General features: G+C 42.6%; 1 protein-coding gene across 2 annotated transcripts in view; it reads left to right on the forward strand.

Annotated features, from left to right (window-relative positions):
• KIRREL3 (kirre like nephrin family adhesion molecule 3) overlaps window positions 1–22,054 on the forward strand; it is a 1,115,257-nt gene that overhangs the window by 910,186 nt on the left and 183,017 nt on the right. The gene's annotated exons all lie outside the window — the stretch shown is intronic.

Below are 22,054 nucleotides of genomic sequence, written 5' to 3' on the forward strand. Positions count from 1 at the left end.
ATTTTATCTATGTATTTTTATTGTTGTAACCCACCCAGATTCCTTGTGATTGGGTGGGCTATAAATAAATGATTTTTTATTATTATTATTATTATTATTATTATTATTATTATTATATGCAGCCTCAGGAGGAGGTCTCTTGCAGTGTTTGCCAGATTGCCAGATGAAAAACAGGACAATGCTCCCATCCCTTTAAAGGTTTTGTAGAAAAGGGAATTTCATCAAGTGCACCTGCCGAAATTTCCTCTTCTACATCACCTTTAAAGGGGACAGACCTCTGTCTTTTATTTCAGTTTAATAATGGTTATTACATTTTAAATCATAACATACAAAATTTAAAAAAAACCAAAGTGACTAAAATATACTACCAAAAATAAACCTAATAATCTAAAATTAATATATACAAACCTAGTGTCACCCTCCACCCATTCAAAAAAACTGAACCCAACATATATATTAAATCACACTAAATTAAACAAAGTACATATAACAACCTAACTATAATTGAATTTCCTACCTTTCCATCCCAAGAAATGTAAAGCAAAATACAGTAAACTTCCCGAATATACTTTTCTAGTGCTAACCAACTTCTGTTCTAGTATTACCCAACAGCTAAAAAGCTTCAGGTATCCCAATCTGTAAGCATAATCTTATTTTCTTTCTGTTTTAGGTAGAGTAGAAAAGAATCCCATTATTCTAAAAGCCGATCAATGACTTCTCCTTCTATAACGTCCCTTAGTTCACCTGGCAGCCTTACTGACTGCAAATGCAACAATACATTTTGTCTACAGTTGCTGCACACACACTCCCATCCCTTCCTCTCTTTCACATCCCTCAAAAAGTCTGGCCCCATTCCCACTGGCCCATTTACCCTGGATGGAACTGGGCAGATCCAGGTCCCCCCTCCCGAATCTCTCCAGAAGCAAGTGCCCACTATAATTTAACCCTGAAAGCCCTTGCAGCTCTTGCAAAGAGTTCACATTTGCAGGTACCGGTTTAAAAGAAGGCTCCTTTGCTGTCAATCAAATTCAGTTCCGCTTTTGTCAAGGTAATGTTTCCTGCAGCCGGGCAATCGGCAATCGGATGTGTGCTCCCCCCCTCCTTTTTTAAAAATAAACAGGCAGGAGTGTGCGCATATTTTGTCAAATTTAAAAACCTCCAAGTGTGTGTGTCTTGTGTGTATTTGGGTGATTATGGATCTTCCTCTGCCTCCGTTTTCAACCTCAAAATGCAATCTAACGCCACTTCTGCATCCTCCCTCCTTGCGACCCCAGAATGCCTCATACACATACAATAATTATTATTATTATTATTATTATTATTATTATTATTAATTCACCTCACCTGGGAATGCCATCTCTGCATCCTTAGCTTTCCCTCAGCCACCCCAGAATTTCTTACAGACACATACAGTAGCAAAAGCATTCTGTATCAATTTGCCAAATTGAAAGAGAAACATTTATAACATTTGCATTGTAGCATTCGCATATAAACAATAATTTAGAAAAAAAGCCTTTTGCAAAGTGTGTGCTGGGAGCAAGGAAATGAAAGGGAAAGTAGCACATGCAGACACACAGTCTATCTATATATGTATCTACCTGTAGCAAAACGCATGCGCATAGTCTGTCAAAATAAAAATACCAAAAAAGGCATGTTCTGCCCTCCCTCTGACCTAATTCCCTCCCTTGAACTTGACCCTTCACCCTGCTCCTTCTGCCTCCTCCTTCAAATTCTGCCCTTCATGGCCCCCTTCTTTCCCCCGGCTTCTTTCTCCTCCTCCTCCTCTTTCCAATTCTGCCCTACGTGGCCCCCTTCGCCCTGGTCCTTCCTCCTCCTCCTCCGTCACCCTGATGAAGGGGAGGCATGTTCCGCTCTCTGCCCTCCCTCTGACCTAAATCCCTCCCCTGAACTTGACCCGATCACGATCGGGGACAAGTTCATATTTGCCGGACCCAGTTTTTCTCAAAAGATACAGCTTTAACTCCGCATTCAAAAGACCCACGCTAAGGGGGATTTGCCCCTGAATGGTTGTGAAACCTTCGTTTTCGCTTGTGGAAGGATCAGGGCTAATATGAACTTCCCATGGTTAATCCGGGTTCTGATCCAGGGTAAAAGGTAGTCTGAATGGCCCCTCTGTTTATCCTCTCTCTGTCCCCTCTCACTGCTTCATTCTCTCTCTCTTGCAAGTCTTTATACTATTGGTAGTTCCAAGCAGAGGAATAAACTGTTGAGTTTATTCAAACACTGGCTCAATAGGTTTCGTCTAGTGGTCTAGCCCTTATGGTGGATTCACTATTTAACCATTTCTTCAGTGGAAATACCAGTAGGATTCATGCCTTGGTCTTCCTCGCTCATTGTTTTCTTCACCTTCTCACTCCCTGCACCAGTTCTGTTTCGTTTTGTCATCTCTGTTTATGTCTATGCATCTGTTTGTCTCCTGTTTTGTCTCCTCTTTCTTCTTATTTTGTCTTTTCCTATTTTGTCTTGCCCCAGTCAAAGCTGGAAAGTGGTAGGCCTTCTGCTGAACATTACAAATTCCATCTCAGGGCCGAGACAGACCACCCAAAAATGGCGGTCTGCAGGCACCCATTTCAACTCCGGAGGGACGCCGCAGTCACCAAACTGCACGACATTCCTCCGGAGTAAAAGGAACCCTAGGTTACGTCACAAGTGCGCCACCGACACACTCATGATGTAAGTGATGCGCAACGATGTGTGGACGCTGTGCATCCCTTACGCCAAGATGGTGTCACCCGTGTGGATGGGATGCCGCCATTACACACTAGGGTTCTGGACCGTGCGGTTGCTGCATGGTCCAGAACCCTAGAATTGCCACTGCTATACCACTTTTGGCCCATCTGTCTGAGTAACAGTACACCAACACCCCCTTACACACACACACACACACACACACACACAAATAGAAATTTGGATTTTTTTAAGGGCTTAATTGCTGTGTGGGAGTTGCAGTGTACAGCAAATCCTCCAATTGTCCTAATCTAACATCAACACTCTAGATTAATTTACCGTATTTTCTGGCGTATAAGACGACCCCCAACTTTTCCAGTTAAAATATAGAGTTTAGGATATACTCGCCATATAAGACTACCCCTCTTCCAATGCACACCAAATAAAAATTTTAAAAATCAGATTTGATTTTAATATGGTAATTTTAATTCAAATGCTTATGATATGCAAGTACTTAGCAGGAAAACTTGTTGTATGCAAAGCCTGCTTGGATTGGTCAGCTCTCCCTGCCTGCCCAGCCCTCCCTGTCTGCAAGATTTTATTCTACTGCACTTGTACAACGCCTCCCTTCCTGCTTTAATATGGTCGCCACATACAGAGGGGATGCGGCCATGGCCATTTTGATTTCCCCCACCATATGTGACAACCGCAGATTCTCCAGTCCAGCTTGGAAGTTTCAGCACCTGCCCTATAAGATGACACCTGGTGTATAAGACGACCCCTGACTTTTGAGAAGATTTTCCTGGGTTAAAAAGTAGTCTTATACACCAGAAAATACAGTATATAGTCCAGAAACATCCCACTTTTTCACCTGCCATTAAAATATCCCAGATTCTCCCTCTTCTTCTCCCTTTCCCCCTTTCTCTTCCATTTCCATCAATTGCTGCAAACTGATTTCTCCTTCTCCTCCTCCTCCTCCTTCTTAATTTAATTTACTTATATCTTACCTTTTCCCCAATGTAGGGATTTAAGGTAGCTACCAATAAATTTAAAACAATACAATGTAAAAACAATACAGAAGTATGTAAATATAAATATAAAATTTAAAAGACAAGCAATTTAAAAAAGTTAAAATTACACATTAAAATATTAAAATGTATTAAAAACTTTATAAAAACATTGACACCACAGAAAAATGTTTTTACCTGCCACCAAAAGGAGAGCAGGGATGGCGCCATCCTGGCCTCTCTGGGGATGGAGTTCCTCCAAGAAGGCCCTCTCCCTTGTTTTCACCAAAAGAGTCTGAGAGAGTGGTTAACAACAACAACAACAACAGCAATAGTAATAGTAATAATAATAATTTATTTATAGCCCACCCAATCACAAGGAATCTGGGTGGGTTACAACAGTAAAAATATATTAAAAATACAATAAAATTCAAAATGAATCCCTCCCCAACCCTTCATCCCAATTATAAAACTACAATACAGAATAATCACAGTTTCAAAACACTAAAATACAACAGGATAAAAATTAGGTGGATAGAGAGGTTATTAAGTTTCATTTAGTTATTATTGTTGCAACTCTTTTCCTTCTCCGCACTCCACTGCTCTCATTTCTTAGAGTACTTAGTTCCCAAGATACAATGTAATTTGTTTTAGTAGCTTATTCTATTGGACTTTCCTTTGGTTTACCCCTGAATGCAAGGATTTTTTTATTGTTAGTTAGCTTACTCAGTCTATTGTATAGTTGGTGGTGGTTTTTCGCCGATCGCTTTACACGGCTTCCATCCGCGCGGTTCCTTTTGGCTCCGTCTCCTTCTCCCTCCCCTCGCCGCGGCAAGACAGGTACCTCCGTCTCCGTCTCCACGCCACCAATTTGGGGGGTTTCAGGAGCTCTCCGTGAGCCAGGTAACCCCTCCTTTTCAAAGGGTAGGGACTCCCCCTATTTTTCTTCTGGATTTTTAAGTTTTAAATCGTCAGATTTAGGGGGAAGCCCCGCACGGAGATCTCGCCTTTGGGAGCCTCCTAAAGGCGATCCACCATTGCCACCGTCCCAACCCGGAAGTCCACTGTAGGCAACAAGAACTGTCCAGTACAAAACTGTGAGTTGGGAAATATCTGAGCAAAGAGAGTTTTAAAAGCCCTCCTGTGTCTAAACATATTTTTAAACACGATGGCTCCCATGCTGGATGTACTTACTGGGACCTGGCCTTTCCTCCCAAAGATCACAGGACAGCTGCACTTAAGGTGCTTCTCTGCTCTTGGGTTGCTTCTCGTGACTAATAGACAAGGAGCTCACTTTCTTCCAAATAGATATGGAAGAAATGTCGCAATTCCTTGCAGTAGCTGCTGTGCTCTAATTAATGGTTCATCATTGTCCATAAAGGAGAACATCTGCTGGCAACTCCCCCAACAGCTGTCTTTGCAGGGCTTTGCTTTATTTCCAAAGTGTTCCTTTTTCAGCTGGAGGTGAAGGGGAGGAGGAGGAGAAAGAGGAAAGCTGCTATATCTTCTCTGATAGGCCTTTACTGGATTTCACTGTGTTTGTTTACAAAACTTTACATGGTTTGATCCAGACTGGCCTTATATAAGGGGGGGGGGGGAATGAAGAGCTGACACAAATGGCATAGTAGCCAGTCTTGATGTACAGATGTTCATTATGGCTTTACTCATGGTATAGCCAGGGTCCAAGGAGAAGGAGAACATGCAGGCAAATGTGCTGATTAATATCAGTGTGGAAGCAAACTGATGCACCTAAGACAAACCAAAACCTTTGTTGTTGTTGTTGTTAACTGCCCTTGAGTCAATCTCAACCCATGGCCATTCTGTGGATGAGATATCTCCAAGAGCCCCTGTCTTCAATTGCTATGCTTAGTTCGTGTATATTCATGCCCATGACCTTCTTAATAGAGTTGATCCATCGAAGCCCATTTGTATCAGGACCAACTATCCTGATACAAATGGGCTTTGAAAAGGCAAAATCAGCCTTTACACAATGTATCTGGGATACAGAACTGCAGAATCACAGAGGTAAAATCAGGAACATCCCAGTTTTAGGAAGTTTGGAAATGTCCTTTGCCAGGCCAATTTATTTGACCCATGTACCCAATAGTACCCAAATTTAGGGCAGCCTTTACTGCAGCCTGCTTTAATGTTCTTCCCTCACCTGTAATGGAAGGAAAATATAAGAAGGTCCCTATCACCTCAGTGGAATCACTCCACCATATTGTATTGTACTGCCCTTTTTATCAAGGTGTGCATTGCTCTTTAATTCATCCAATCTTACAAAAATTTCCAGGTCAAGCAGCTAATTGACACTATTGCTCAAGGAATATTGTGCCCAGTTCTGGTCATCACAATTTCAAAAGGATGTGGAGAAACTGGAGCATGTCCAAAGGAGAGTGACTAAAATGGTGAAGGGTCTGGAAACCATTAAGCCCTATGAGGAATGACTTAGGGAGCTGAGGATGTTCAGCCTGAAGAAGAGAAGGTTAAGAAGTGATATGATAGCCCTGTTTCAATACTTGAAGGGATGCCATATTGAGGAGGGAGCAAGCTTGTTTTCTGCTGCTCCAGAGAACAGGACCCAGAATAATGGATGCAAACTCCAGGAAAAGAGATTCCAGCTCAACATTAGGAGGAACTTCTTGACAGTAAGGGCTTTTTCAACAGTGGAACACGCTCCTTCCTCGGAGATTGTGCTGGAGTCTCGCTCCTTGGAGGTCTGGCCATCTGTTGGGTATGCTTAGAGTTCCTGCATGGCAGAATGGGATTGGACTGGATGGCCCTTGCGGTCTCTTCTAACTCTATGATTCTAAATTGCCGAGAATATGGCCCGATTTTGTGCTGTCGCCATTGCTACATGCAAACAAATTATTAAGGAACAGAATTATGGTTAAAAGAACGAGTTGTTCAAGGATACCCTCTCCTACGTCGGTGTGTAATGCTTCCTGTTTAAATGTATATTTGTGTTTTAATTTGATCTTTTTTAGATGTATTCGTTTTTTGCAAGAATGTTTTTATTGTGTGTGTGTGTGTGTGTGTGTGTGTGTATATATATATATATATATATATCACTGAGTTGATCCATCTAGCATGCGGCCTTCCTCTTTCTACTTCCCTCCAACCTTCCTAATATTACTGTTTGTTTCCAATGAGTCCTGCCTTCTCATGATGTGTCCAAAGTACAACAGCCTCAGTCTTGACATCTTGGCTTCCAGGGAGATTTCTGGCTTGATCTGCTCTAGCATCCATTTATTTGTCTTTTTTGGCTATCCATGGTATCCTCAGCACTCTTCTCCAGCACCACATAATCTCAAATGGATTTTCTTCCTGTTTTGTTTCTTAACTGCCCAGCTCTCACATTCATATATATGGTAACAGGGAATCCAATGGCTTGTATGATTCTAATTTTTGTGCTCAGTTGTATATCCTTGCATTTTAGGATCTTTTCTAGTTCATTCATAGCCACCCTCCCCATTCTTAGGACCTTACCACACAGGGCACAGAAGTAGGGTCAGTTCGCATTGGTCGATGCGTAATCGCGTTATATTGCATTGGTGTTTCACACCTGTGAGCTCAGAATACGTATTGACCAATGCGATATAACGCGAATACGCTTTGGCCAATGCATATTCACGACGGGGTTCCAAACTGAAAGCAGCTGGCTCCTCCGTTTTGTGAGTCCGCAAAATTAGTGGATTCACGGGATCCGTATTGATGGCCAGTGCTGCTTTGGCTGGTGTGTACATCCAATCCGCTGGTTCTCCTGAAGACCACCGGGTTACAAATTTCCCATGATGCTGTGCTGGAATTTCCCCCATCTCCTTCCGTTGGCCCTTTCCCCTTTCAGGACAACCGCCGGGGCTGGGGAGCGATTTTTCCACTGAACGAGATAAAGCAGAAACCTTTTGTGTCGGGGGGGGGGGGGGGGGAAATAAGCATTCAGCATTTTTATTACATTAGTATTGTCGCGTTATAACTCCGGCGCATGTATATATGTATCTATGTATCTGTCTATACATGTAAACGTATGCATGCACAGGCACAAACACATATCCATATAGGCCCCCTTGCATATTCAAATGAGCACACGTGTACATACATGTATGTGTATACAAATATCTGCATATATATATATATATATATATATGTTAATAGATAGATAGATATAGATATATGAATATATAAATACATATATAGATAGATGTGTCAAGCATTAAGTCTTGGTCTGTACCAATGAATTTTTTTTTATACATGGAAAGACGCAAGCAGATGCAGGCATATACTGCTAACTCTCCTCATTAGTATACATGTCAACATGTGTGTGTGTGTACATATATGTATACACTTAGGTCTATTGCTATGCGCATATATGTGTGTGTGTGTGTGTGTGTGTATTCGTAATATGCTGAAATTTCCTGACATGTCTCTTTGCATCTACACATGTGCAGATGTGTATGTGTGTGCGTGTGTTTGTGTGTGGGGGCTCATGTATGTTTGTGTTTGGATATAGATATAGATATATAGATATATACACACACACAAAGATGTGTGTGTAAGCATATACATGCAGCATTACACTTTCAGCTGCTCCACAGTTTGTGTGTGTGTGTATATATGTATGTATATGTATATGTGTGTATATATGTATATGTATGTATACACACACACACACACACATATATATATATAAATATGGCTTCACACTTTTGGCAGTACCACTATGTGTATATGTGTGTATATCTGTGTGTGTGTGTGTGTATACACACACATATATATACAAACACTCAAGCAGACAGATGTGTGTGTACACATATAAACACATATAATTATTATTATAAATATTAATAATAATTTGTTTTATTTATATACCGCTATTCCAAAGATCATAGTGGTGAACAGCAAGTAAGCTAATTAGCAAATAAAAAACAAAAACAAAAAACAATCACACTTTTGGCTGTGGCACAGTGTGTTTTTGTATATATAGGTGTGTGTTTGTGTGTGTATATATGTATGTATGTATATATATGTATATATATATATATATATATATATATATATATATATTAACACTCATACAGACAAATGTGTGTGTACACATAAAAAAGGCATCACACTTTTGGCTGTACCACTATGTGTATATGTGTGTATATCTGTGTGTGTGTGTGTGTGTGTGTGTGTATAAACACTCATACAGACAAATGTGTGTGTACACATAAAAAAGGCATCTCACTTTTGGCTGTACCACTATGTGTATATATATATAAGTATGTATGTATGTATTTATGTGTGTGCATATATATACACACACACACACACACACATACAGATGGTGCATACCTCTTTCGTAAGTGGCTAAAGGCAGCAATTCTCGTGATTTTACGCGCTAAACAGTGACCTCATTCTTCACCCCGGAAGTTAAAAATGTTGCGCCCCGTTCAGAGCCCCACAGAGCATGCGCAAGGCTGCCAATGCGAATTGGCCAATACACATTGTATTGGGCTGGTGTGGTAATCCAATCTGCACTTGCCTCACTTTGCCTGAATATGCATTGGCCGATTCACAAAACCTCGATTCAGAAGACTGCCCAGGTGTGAAACAACAATGTGATATGACGCGAATACAAATCGGCAAAGCGTATTCAGAGAGCGCGGGTGTGAATGAATGATGCGATATAATGTGAATACGCATCGACCAATGCGAACTGACCCTACTTCTGTGCTCAAAAAATCCCTGTGTGGTAAGGTTATTAGTCTCCTTCTGATTTCCTGTCAGCAGTCCCTGTTTCTATCAATGTTTGAGCCCAGATATGAGAACTCTTTTACTATTTCGGTTTCTTCATTGCCTAAGTTGAACTTGTGAAGGTCCTCAGTGGTCATTATTTTTTGTTTTCTTTACGTTCAACAGTAAGCTTGCTTTTGCACTTTCTTCCTGATCTTCCTTAGTAGTTGTTCCAGGCCTGTGGGGTTTTCTGCTACTATTATGGTGTCATCTGCGTATCTTAAAAGGTAAAGCAAGTAATGTCATCTGCATATAGATTGTTGATATTCTTTCCTCCTTGTTCCATACTTAAGACGGATCTCTTCTGGCAGGCTTACCCATCTGATCTACTATGATTGAACCCTGAAAATGTTTACTTCCTACGGATGATGTGCACAGAGATTGTAATGATAAATTTTATACTGTTTTTATAATTGACTGGTAATTAATATATTGTAGGAATTTGTGAGTTTGTGAAAATTTATGTATTGTAAATGTAATGCTGATTTTATGTGTTGTGCTCCCGCCTCAATCCATGGGGAGAGGCAGGAAATATAAATAAAGATTTCATTATTATTTTATTTATGTCCAATCCTGCTATTTCCAAAACCTAGTCACCCCAAATATTCTTCATTACAACAGGAAGAACATCTGGCATGTTTCCTTGCTGGAAAAAACCCATTTTCTGCAATAGCTACTTGTCAAAGAAAATTATCAAATACCATGAAATTTTAATTTTTAAAAAAATAGGGGTCTATTTTGTGAAAAAGTGATTCATACCAAAAAAGAAAATCAGCTATTGTGCAGAATCCTGTCTTTTGCATAGAAAACAATGTTTCACAGAGAAAGAATGGACTTTGTGGAAGAACTTTTTTTCTGTACAGAAATTATTTTTTGCAAAACCCCATTTCTGTGCAAATGACCTTTTCATTGAAGTACAAAATGTAAAAAAAACTGTTCAAAAACCTCCATAATTTCACTCAAATGTGAGAAGACATTTAAACTTGCACATTTTGTTCTTGCATGTGACAATGAAATAAGAAACAATTTTGTGCCCCTGGGCTAAAGACAGGAGCCAACATGGTACAGTAGTTTGAGCAGTGGATTACAGTTCTGGTATCTAGGGTCTGAATCCCCACTTGGCCAGAGAAATCCACTAGGACAAATCACACTCTCTCAGCCTCAGAGGAAGGCAAAGGCAAAGGATTTCCCACCTGAACAAATCTTGCCAAGAAAATCTCATGTTAGGTTCACATTAGAAGTCACCAAATGACTTGAAAGTACACAATAAGGCTAAACAATAAGGTGAAAAGCAGATAGGTTTAAATGGTTGGAAGTGTGAAAAGAAAGGATATAGGATGGGGGACACCTGGCTGAATGAGACTACATGTAAAAAGGATCTGGGAGTCCAAGTAGACCACAAGTTGAACATGAGTCAACAGTGCGATGCGGCAGCTAAAAAGGCCAATGCATTTTTGAGCTGCATCAATAGAAGTATAGTGTCTAGATCAAGGGAAGTAATAGTGCCTCTCTATTCTGCTTTGGTCAGGCCCCACCTGGAACAATCCTGTGTCCAGTTCTGGGCAAAACAATTCAAAAAGGACATTGAGAAACTGGAGCATGTCCAAAGGAGAGCATCTAAAATGGTGAAGGGTCTGGAAACCATGAAGCCCTATGAGGAACAACTCAGGGAGGTGGGAATGTTTAGTCTGGAGAAGAGAAGGTTAAGAGGTGATATGATAGCCCTGTTTAAATATTTGAAGGGATGTCATATTGAGGAGGGAGCAAGCTTGTTTTCAGCTGCTCCAGAGAACAGGACCCAATGGAGCAATGGATGCAAGCTGCCAGAAAAGAGATTCCAGCTCAGCATTAGGAGGAACTTCCTGAGAGTAAGGGCTGTTCAACAGTGGAACACACTCCCTCAGTAGAGAGTGATGGAGTCTCCCTCTTTGGAGGTCTTTAAACGGAGGCTGGATGGGCATCTGTCAGTGGGGATGCTTTGATAGAGAGTTTCTGCATGGCAGAATGGGGTTGGACTGGATCAGGGCCCTTTTGGGGGTCTCTTCCAACTCTATGATCCTATGGCCTGTTACAGACTGCCAAAATAAAGCTGCTTCGGGTTTCTTTGGAGGTGTGCTATTTAAATGATGCATGGGTCCTAAGAGTCTGGAGGTCGTGCCAAAGCCACACTCCATTCCTAAGCACTGGAGGGCAGCTTTGGTGCAGCTTCCGGATTCTTAGGATGCATGCATCATTTAAACAGCATACCTCCAAAGAGACCCGAAGCCGCTTTATTCTGGCAGTCTGTAACAGGCCTATGATTCTATGAAAGGAAGGATTCCCCATCTAGCTTAGATCCTATCTGTTAATCTGGTTTTCTCTTATCCACCTGCAGTCCCATCCATGTACACACATACATACCTCATACCACACAACATTTCATAGATGAAAAGTGCGGTATATGTGCCAAGCAACATCAGAGTCTGGTCAAGATGGCAACAGTTATTAATGAGGAAGAACACACAGGTCAGGGGAGAATGCATCCACTTGCTTTTGCCTGAGCCTATGAGGAAGGACAAGCTTCTACTCCCTCCTCCCCTCTCCTCTTTCCCCTGCTGAATTAATAGAATGGAAATTATTTTTGCATTTTAAATTCAGTTTGCAGCAGTTAAAGTAAACTGAGGACAAAGAGATAAAATTGGGAGTAGGAGAGAGAAGCTAGGAGATTTTTAAAACAAGTGAAAAAGTGAGATGGCAGAGGATTAATCAGAAGTGTTCTTGCCAAATTAGGACAGTTGAAGGGCATGCGCAGAGGCACACATGCGTGCATGTGCACATGCACACACACGTGCACAAACACCTACCTGTCAACAATAGTTTCTCATAAGAAAAAGTTCCTCATCCCTCCCTTAATGCATGATCCCAAGCTAGCTGGAAGAATAGCAGCACCTTTCCTACACAGATTGCTTTCCACAGCTAAGAAGAGAAGGGACACAAGAAGGCTGCTCATTGTGCCCCATAAAAGATTTGGCTTTCACTTAATCACCCAAAATGGGACTTTCCGCACAATTAGGTGCTCAGTCCCTGAAGCTTTTCGTAATCATGCTGATAGGAACTAATTAACTTTGGATTTTCATTTCATTTCATGGATTTTAGCTTTTCATTTACTCTTCTCATACATGGTTTAAAGGAAGGTGAAAAGAAGCAGGAGAAGCATTTTATGGATGCCTAAAGAGAAGTTGAAGAAAAGACCAATTACAGTAGTACATTTTGTTTCTGTTTTAACCTCAGAATACATTAATGCCAGTATATATCAAACAAAGTAATATATGGCAAATAAACATATATGGCGGGTAAGTATATAATTAATGTGACTCTTGACATCGTGAAGTCAAAGGCTTTCATGGCTGGCATCCATAGTTTTTTGTGGTTTTTTCGGGCTATGTGGCCAAGTTCTAGAAGAGATTATTCTTGACATTTCACCTGCATCTGTGGCTTTGGCATCTTCAGAGAAGATGGTGGCAAAACGTCAGGAATAAACTCTTCTAGAACATGGCCACATAGCCTTAAAAAACCACAAAAAAGCTGACATTGTGTTTGCAATACCTTTTTCAGTCACTAGGAGGCAGATTTTTCCAGCTAGGGCATAGCTTTGCAGTTGACACAGGATGGAATCAGGAAGGAGTAGTCCAAGGTATAGGATATCCCCTTCCAGAGCAGCACTCCTTTGCTATCGTTGACCTGTAGGAGCACACAATTATAGAATGTGTGCAGAGTGATCCCAGAGGCTGAGACAGGACAAGTATAGTGCTGACAGTTGTATAACTTTACTCTAAGGTTTCATTTTCCTCTATTATGGGCCCATGAGAAGCAAGGAATGTTCACTACCTAAAACAGGGCTCGGCAAATTACAGCCTGCAGGCCGGATCTGGCCCGCCGAGGCCTTCGGACCGGCCCCAGCCCGGTCCTGCCGCCGCCCCCGCTGCTAGGGTTGCCATAACATTTGGCATTTCTCCCAGGTTTGCCCTCGCCCCCAGGCTTTGTTAGTGTGCCGCTGCGGCGGCACCTTTGGCTGCTGATGCGGCCAGCCGGCCGACCGGCCAGCCAGCCAGCCATCCACCCACCTCCTCCGCCTCTTCCTGCGCCTCTGCGTGCTCCTTCTCCGAGCACAGCGCTTTGGCCATCCATCCACCCACCTCCTCTGCCTCTTCCTGTGCCTCTGCGCGCTCCTTCTCCGAGCGCAGTGCTTTGGCGCAGCCTCACAGCGCCCCGGGAATTCCCTGCCTGGGGCCGGAGGCAGCTGGCGCGCGCCCGGCTTGTCTGTGCATGCACGGGGCTCAAAAAGAGCAACTCCTTCCCTTGAGGCTGGCTGGCCAATAGGAAAAGGCCAGGGGCGGGACTGTTTCCAGCCCCAGTCGACCATTGGCCAGCCTCAATGGGAAGGTGAGGCTTCGTAGGAGGAGGAGGAGGAGAAAGAGGAGGAGCACTGAGCTCAAGCTTCTCCTTCTGGGCGAGTGGGAGGGAAAAGGGCCATTTCCAGGTGCTGTTTGGCGCCGAAGATGAAAAGGAAAAGAAGGAGGAGGAGGAGGTGGAGGTGGAGGTAGGTAGCCATTTCCAACATGTATTTTCCTCCCCTGTATTTTTAATAAGTGGATTTTTGGCCCCATTTGTGTGTCCCCTTTCTGTATTTTTATTAACCGAGGGCAAATCCACTTCTTGTTAAACCACCTTGACATGTTCAATATGCATAGCCATGTTACCCCATGTTAAGTATTAAACCCAAAGGGTTTGGTTATGCAATAAGCCTGTCTGTCAGGGATGCTTTGATTGAGAGTTCCTGCATGGCACGGGGTTGGACTGGATGGCCCTTGCGTCTCTTCCGACTCTATGATTTTATGATTCTATGAAATTTGCAAGAAGCCATGGTAAATAAAGCCATGTGAAATGCTCAAATGCGCTGTCGTGTGTGTTTTGGAATGGGGGGAGGGGGGTTGGCCAGAAAGGGAAGTACATTTTCTGCCATCTGTCTAGGAATAATGCCAAAATGTCCTCCATTTTGATCATGCCTAAGAAACATGCATTTATATTAACATTTTTTAAAAATCAGCAAATTTTTCCACATGTCCCCCATTTTAAAAATATATCCTACATTTGAAAAATTTGTCCCATATTTGTCCCGGTTTGGAGACAAATGTTTTGGCATCAGCCCCCCAGTTGTCTGAGGGACAGCAACCCGGCCCCCGGCTCAAAAAGTTTGCCTGCCCCTGACCTAAAACAGAAGCAAATCATTTAAAAAAATAAAATAGCAATAAAATTAAAGAGAAATAAGACACACACACACACACACACACACCCATTTCAAGTGGAAAGATAGTTTATTTAAGCTGAAGGTCAAAAATAAGGGTTTGAGAGAGGCTCAGACCTCCTGCACGGCTTGTTCAAGAATTATGATAATGATGGTGGGTTTTCCCTGAAGCCTTGCCATGATTCAACCTGACTTTGTGTTGTATCCTTTGCTGTGTCTCTCCTCACTATCAATGCTACCCCATTCTTTCTTGTCTTTTCATTTCCTGAGTAGGACACTGTGTAATTGTCAAACTCAAAATGACATATTCCTGTCCATTTTAGCTCACTCTCTTCAAATATTGCTATGTGTATAAGTTCCATTACTCATTTTACCAAGGGGCTGTACAAACAGCCCCTAAAGGATGGCGTGACGCTGCCCCTTTCCTAGCCGAATCAGGGTCGCAGCAACCGCACACCATGGCCCCAATCTGGCCTTTCCAGGGCACTCCTTTGGCACTGCATTGCCTGGACACAGCACCGGAGGAGCACCATGACGCTGCGTGCCGTGTGGAGTGGCGCGTGGCATCACAGCGCTCTGGGCAGCGGAGTCAAGGCATGCATCATGTGGACATGCCACTCCAATTCTGTCCCCAGGCCAGCCTTAATGGCCAGTCTATAGAGTCCCTAAGTCTAGCTTTCCCTGACTCATATTTCCCACGTTGCATGTTCCCAGTCCTACATGCTTTGTATGTTTTAGCATGCCTTCTTCTTGACTTCCATTTGGTTGAGTCCTGTTGTGCCCTTGGCCACATTCCTTTTTGTAACTGCTCTATATTCTACATTTTTAGCACTTTGTGTACTTTTCCAACCTCTTGTTTCATTTTGGATTGCGGTGGTTGAGATGTTGAGAAAATGGAGTGTGTCCAAAGGAAGGCGACTAAAATGGTGAAGGGACTGGAAACCATGCCTTATGAGGAACAACTTAGGGAGCTAGGGATGTTTAGTCTGGAGAAGAGAAGGTTAAGAGGTGATATGAGAGCACTGTTTCAATACTTGAAGGGATGTCACATTGAGGAGGGAGCAAGCTTGTTTTCTGCTGCTCCAAAGACTAGGACCCGGAACAATGGATGCAAGCTCCAGGAAAAGAGATTCCACCTCGACATTAGGGGGAACTTCCTGAGAGTAAGGGCTGTTTGACAGAGGAACACACTCCTTCCTCACAGTGTGGTGGAGTCTCCCTCCTTGGAGGTCTTTAAACAGAGGCTGAATGGCCATCTGTCAATGGGGATGCTTTGATGGAGAGTTCCTGCATGGCAGAAGGGGTTGGACTGGATGGCCTTGTGGTCTCTTCCAACTCTATGATTCTTTGATTCTATGGTGGCAGCAGCAGGAGCAGTGGTGGCAGCTTTCTCATAACCTCTTTAGCCCCCTTTGCTGCCCAGCCTGGCAGCTGTACTGCTGGCAACAACAGCATATTATGTCTATATTATGCCTTAGTTGCATATAGCCAAAGCGCACTGAAGGCTCAGAATGTGTCATATTATTATCACATATGGAGTGTGCTTCCTCTCCTCTACATTTTAGCAAGGACAGGAGTGGTTGCCTTCCCAGCTCGGATATGCCACCCCCATAAGTGTGCTGAATACCAGAATGAAGATAAAAGCAAAGCGGCTGGTTTAATTTTTAAAGGAAGAGGCAGGCAGAGTGTATGGAGGGAGGGGGCTGATTTACTTCCATTCACAACCCTATCACCCAGCAGGAGAAGAAGCTGAAATGGCTAGTCAGCATCTGTTGGAGGCATGAAAAAAGGAGATAAATGCATACCAATTGAGCTCACATCTGTGATGTTAATATCTCTCTTTTGAAAAGCCTCATGTCATCAATTGGAGTGTGAGGCCCTGCTGCTCAACTCTCCACCCACTCCCTCAAATTTAGGACTTTGAAACAAACATTTGCAGTGTTCCTGAACCACATCTTGCTGCTCTTCTCCTCAAAATTAATCCTCATCCTCTATAAGTGGTTGGAAATATAGGCATGGACTGGATGCAATCCCTGTTCTTGTCCTGTGCCTATATTGGGGTGCTGTATGCACAGAACTGATCTGTTCACAACTTTTAAGTGTGTAGATGCTATTCCTGGGCCCAGAACACTGGCAAAAGAGACCTCAGTGGTTAGTCCCAACTTGTGGTTGTTCTTATGTGCCTTCAAGTTGAGTCTCCCATAGAGTTTTCTTGGCAAGATTTATTCAGAAGAGATATGCTATTGCTTTCTTTTTAGGCTGAGAGAGTGTGACTTGCCTGGGATCATCCAGTGGCTGAGCAGGAATTTGATCCCTGGGCTGCCAGTATCCTAGTCCAACATACAAGCCACTACATCACACAGGCTCTCTCAGCTAGTCCAAACTAGAGTAGAACTTGGATTTAAGGGCCTAACCTGGATGGAATTAACCAACAGGTTGTAGCCAGAGTGTATGCAAGTACTACATGCGTCAGTGTGTAAATCAGGGATCGTGTACCCATAGAACACTGCAGATCACTGCTGAAAAGCCGATTGCAATGTTTTTGCCTACAACCAGTTATGACAATCCTTGTCATCCGGAGCTTGGAAACGTTACTTTCTTACTCAGACTTCCAGAATCCTTTAACCAGCATGCCCTCTTTTCCAAAAAGAAACTTTCTCAAGCTTTGCTGGCATCGTGTGAAACAGATTCTAGTCCCAGGAGTATGCTGCCATGGCGTTGCTCTTTCTTCTCAGTTGCTCTTGATCTGTGTTCCCACACGCCGCCGCTTTCTCCCTCCATCAGCGCCAACATCCCTTGCGTGGCAGGAAGCCAGATGGTGCCCCATTAGGTCACATTTGCTTATTGTTTGGTAAACAGCAGTTTAATTCAAGTGCTGAGTTGACAGCTTGTCCTCAAAGACAATTTTCTCATTGCAGTGTTTCAAATGCCAGCCCGGCTTTCCAATATCATGTTATTTCAACTGCCTTAAAGGGATAAAGTTCCCTTTGATTAAAAAAAGGAGAGAGAGGAGATGGAGACAAACAAAGAAACTGAGTTGTGTTTGAATGTTGACAAATGGAGTGCATGTACCAGAAAGCTCTGGACTGAATATTTCCAGGAACTTTGAGCCGGACTAAAGGTCTTTTAACATTTAACATTTGGCCTTCCCAACAGACATTAAAAGTGTTTTCTGTTTGTTCCACACTTGCTAGCAATTTAAAGGGATGGGTGTTTCAGCAACAATACCAGAGCATGGAAATGTTACTTTTTTGGGCCCTAGTTCCCAGAATATCTAGTCAGCATGGCCAATTCTGAGACCTACAGTCCAAAATGTAACTTTTCCAGGTTCTAGTCAGTAACATCCAGCATCCCAGACAAGAACTTCCGAGATTCTTTGAAGGAAATCTGGTGAACATTCATACGGAGGCCCTAATATAAGTGAGAACTTGTTAGAATCATAAAAACATAGAGTTGGAAGAGACCACAAGGGCTATCCAGTCCAACCCCATTCTGCCATGCAGGAAATCTCAGTCAAAGCATCACCATTGACAGATGGCCATCCAACCTCTGTTTAAAGACCTCCAAGGAGGGAGACTCCACCAAAATCTCCATTGAGAGATTGTGTTCCACTGTCAAACAGCCCTTACTCTCAGGAAGTACCTCCTAATGTTGAGCTGGAATCTCTTTTCCTGGAGCTTGCATCCATTGCTCCATTGTGTGCTGTTCTTTGGAGCAGCAGAAAACAAGCTTGCTCCCTCCTCAATATGACATCCCTTCAAATATTTAAACAGGGCTCTCATATCACCTCTTAACCTTCTCTTCTCCAGGATAAAGATACCCATCTCCCTGAGCCTTTCCTCATAGGGCTTCATGGTTTCCAGACCTTTCACCATTTTAGTCTCCCTGCTTTGAACACATGGCTCCAGTTTCTCAATGTCCTTTTTTAATTGTTTTATCCAGAACTGGACACAATATTCCAGGTGAGGCCTGACCAAAGCAGAATAGAGTGGGACTATTACTTCCCTTGATCTAGACACTATACTTCTGTTGATGCAGCCTCAAAATGCATTGGCCTTTTTAGCTGCCGCATCGCACTGTTGATTCATGTTCAGCTTGTGGTCTACTTAGACTCCCAGATCCCTTTCACACTTAATTTCATTCATCCAGGTGTCCCCCATGCTATATCTGTGCATTTAATTTTTCCACCCTAAGTGCAGTACCTTGCATTTCTCCCTTTATTCTACAGTGGACCCTTGCCTTACACAGGGGATCCGTTCCGGAATTCCACCTATGCTCAAGCCCCATTCATTTGAATGGGATTCATGCGTGTGGCAGCACAGTGGCGCACGTGTGCCACAGGCGCACACCCCATTCATCTGAATGGGATGCACCACCCCTTGCGCCCCACGTGCTCCCTGCAGCTTGAGCGTGTGTGCTCAAAGCCGTGTATAGTGAGCCCGCGTATAATCCAGTCGCACTGTATTTCTCTCTTGATTCTATGATTCCATGGTTCTAGGTGTTACTTGTCACATAACCATGTAAAGAGCAACACCTGCTGAAATTGTCTCCTCTACATAACCATTAATGGTACAGGAGCCCTCTCAGATTTTCATTTTGGCACTTCCTATTCTCGATACAAAAGATGAATGGCCTTCCAGGTGAATCTGGCAATGTAATATCATCCTCTGCCACATCTGGGGGCAGCAAGACAATCTACAGAAATGGCATGGCTCAAGTTTTCAATGGAAGAGAATGACTAAAGAGCTCAGAAAGAATGACCAAGCATCTGCCATTGCTGCTCTATTCCACATGTGCCATCTGAGGCGTTGCTTTATTTTGTGCTATCATAGAGCCAGTGCTGGTCATTTTAATGCTTGTCTCATGCTTTTACTGAAAATTCCACAGTTCCAATCACCTTAATGTATATGTAAAAGAATGTCATTCAGAAAAAGAAAAGTCACTGTACATCAACAGAAATGTAGTAAATGTAATCTATGAATGCTGTGCCTGGGTCTTTGCTGTGCAATGTATAAAAGGGGGTTCTTTTACCATTGTGATATCATGCAATCTTTATAACAGTAGATGCTGGGGATTGAATCTGACACTTTCTCCGCACTACCATTGAGCTGAAGCCTCTGCTAGCTTATTTTAGGGAATGTATTTTTAAATGTAAAAAGCCTTCATTCTACCACCCAGTGCCACACATTCTGTACATAACAAATAACAGTTGGTGGCTGCCTGCTACATTGCCAGGAACAACAGGTTATATAACTCGATTAAGAGAGAGTAAATTAAAGAAGGCCTTGTTCAGTTAGCAGAGATGGATGAACTTCCCAGGATGGCTCAGTTAGAACCAGTGTTACAGATGGTCTCAACCCCAGGAGATAGTTTAGCAACATCTTCCACCACTGACATCTTCTTGTTCCATACCGTCTGAAGATTCAGCCATCTGCAGCCAAGCAAAAGGTGTTTGCCATGGCAAAATGTCCCAGGAGGAAAAAGCTCAGTGGTGAAAAAGCTCCACAGATGCTGGAGAAATGTCAGGAAGAAACTCTTCTAGAACATGGCCACCTAGCCCCCGAAAAACCCACAAAAAACTATAGATGCTGGCCATGAAAGCCTTTGACTTCGCATTGGTTTAGATGAGTGTCTGTGTCCTAGGGTATATAATAAGGTACACCTTAGGGGAAAGGTTAGTTCATTTGGTTTATTAACCTCAACCCATAAATCAGTGGTTCTCAACCTTCCTAATGCCGTGACCCTTTAATACAGTTCCTCACGTTGTGGTGATCCCCAACCATAAAATTATTTTCGTCTTGGTTCCTAAGACCCAAAGGGGCCACAGCTCACAGGTTGAGAACTGCTGCCATAAATAAATACAAGCAACTGCCTCCTCAAGAAAGACAATTTTGGAAGAAAAGAGTGAAAACATCCATTGGTCTCCAGAAAATCTATGCATTGTACCACACTGATACACTTAATATAAATTCTTAATATAAAGTGCATAAATTCCCATATGGAAAAGGCTTGGCATTTCTGTGTGATGGGATGTGTCTGCGTTCAATTAAAGGTTGCAGAAGCAGTTGCACCCATGGTGCCACTGCACATGCAGATGTGCATGTGGATATGCATGCATATGTACCTTCTGTTGTACATTCAGCTGTGCAAATTTGTCATTCAACACAAGGTTGCTTAGCACAATCAACACATAAGAACACATGCAAAAAGTTACACTATATAATTCCAGTGTAAAATCACAGCCAGTTCCCCAGTTGTTCAAAATGAATTCATATATAGTTTGTGGTAGTTCAGTTTGAAAAATGATTTTCATGCTCACAAAATAGTAGTTGGCCCAATATCACCTGCTTAGTGAGTTTAATGACTAGTGGCTGAAGCTTTGAAGCCAAGTCCTGCTATTCTACACTACATTCTTTAGCCACTGTACAACAGTGGGCCCGAACAGACAGGCCGAAATAAAGCTGGTTCAGGTGACTTTGGAGATATGCTGTTTAAATGTTGCATGCGTCCTAACAGGCTGGAAGCTGCACCAAAGCGGCGCTCAAGTCCTAAGGACTGGAACACAACTTTGGTGCAGCTTCTGGCCTCTTAAGATGCAGGTCTCATTTAAACAACATACCTCCAAAGTGACTTTATTTTGGCCTGTCTGTTCGGGCCCATTGATACACTATTGTTTTTATCAATAATGAGGAATTCTTTTAGCAATAGTGAGGAATACGTGGCAAGCCATAGAAGGATTACCAAAAAGGTCAATATATAATTTTTAAAAATTTTATTTTAAAATATGCAACTCAATCAATGCACAAATAAAGCTGTACCATAGCACCATTCAAAATTACATTATGGTGAAGGCTGTTTCATCCAGCAAAGTCTTAGGGCATGGTTTGAATCCATCTTGCGAGTCTTACTGGCTCTGGTTCTCTGGTTAGTCTGGAGAAACAGTCTGGAGAACTCAATATGGCATATTTAGTTCTATGATGGAAGGACAATGGGACAGGAATGTGTGTGTGTGTGTGTGGCAAATAAGTGGTTCTATATTGATTTATGGTTTAAAGCAAAACTATGATACAGCAGTTGAAGTGGTCTCAAACTGGATTATTTCTGCAATGTGTTTCGGACTGATTATGACTTTGTGATTAGGTTTACATTACTATTGATATAATGTTGATATGATAGCCCTGTTTAAATATTTGAAAGCATGTCATATTGAGGAGGGAGCAAGCTTGTTTTCTGCTGCTCCAGAGAATAGGACCCAGAACAATGGATGCAAGCTCCAGGAAAAAGGATTCCACTTCAA

The sequence above is a fragment of the Sceloporus occidentalis genome, unplaced genomic scaffold (genome assembly GCF_023333645.1).
Source record: "Sceloporus occidentalis isolate IW3139 unplaced genomic scaffold, rSceOcc1.0.p SCAF_9, whole genome shotgun sequence".
NCBI lineage: Eukaryota > Metazoa > Chordata > Lepidosauria > Squamata > Phrynosomatidae > Sceloporus > Sceloporus occidentalis.